Source organism: Pseudophryne corroboree, chromosome 5 (genome assembly GCF_028390025.1).
Source record: "Pseudophryne corroboree isolate aPseCor3 chromosome 5, aPseCor3.hap2, whole genome shotgun sequence".
Lineage (NCBI taxonomy): Eukaryota > Metazoa > Chordata > Amphibia > Anura > Myobatrachidae > Pseudophryne > Pseudophryne corroboree.
In genome coordinates this window covers 250,510,938-250,511,696 of record NC_086448.1, presented here as the reverse complement: position 1 = coordinate 250,511,696, position 759 = coordinate 250,510,938, and the positions used below count along the sequence as shown (strand labels likewise).

Genomic DNA, 759 nt, shown 5'->3' with positions numbered 1-759 from the left:
CTGTTCCCTTCCGAAATGCATTGGAGCATATAAGTGTGGACATTGCAACATCTGCAAATTTCTGAATCCTAACAGAAGGACCTTCAGCAACATGGACAACACCCAGGAGTTCAAGATTAAGGAATTTATGAATTGCAATAGCACATCAGTTATATACCTGCTAGAATGCACCTGCCACAAAAAATATGTGGGAAAAACAAAAAGGATACTGAAGATCAGAATACAGGAGCATATACGCAGCATTAAAAATAAATTGGAGACACATCTAATTTACAGACACTTCAAACTTCATCATAATTCCAATCCAGAAGAACTCTCCTTCAAGGCGATAGAACATGTCACAAGCAACGAAAGAGGCGGCGACCTAGCCAAAAAACTATCCCAGAGGGAAATGTATTGGATTTTCCAATTGAAAACCACCCATCCCATGGGTTTTAATGAAGGCTACGAGATCGCACCGTTCCTGTGAAAAGAGATTCTTCTGGCGAATTATTCTGGTTTTTATTTTTTTATCCTTCACCTTACATGCACTTGGCACTTTATAATAGTTTATAATATGTCACAACAGCACTTACTAATTATATGTCAACATCCTGAATAAACAAGTATTGTATTGTGTTTATTGAGTCGCCATACCAAAAGATACAGTCATACCACACTGGCGGACGCCCAATCTCGCCCGATCTTGGAAGCTAAGCAGTGTAGGGCCCAACCAGTACCAAATGGGGAACCATCTGCGAAGATTGGGTACTGTACATA

General features: G+C 39.9%; 1 pseudogene; it reads left to right on the top strand.

Moving 5' to 3' along the window:
* The first annotated feature begins 640 nt into the window (after nt 1-640).
* LOC134930654 (5S ribosomal RNA) lies at nt 641-759 on the top strand (annotated as a pseudogene).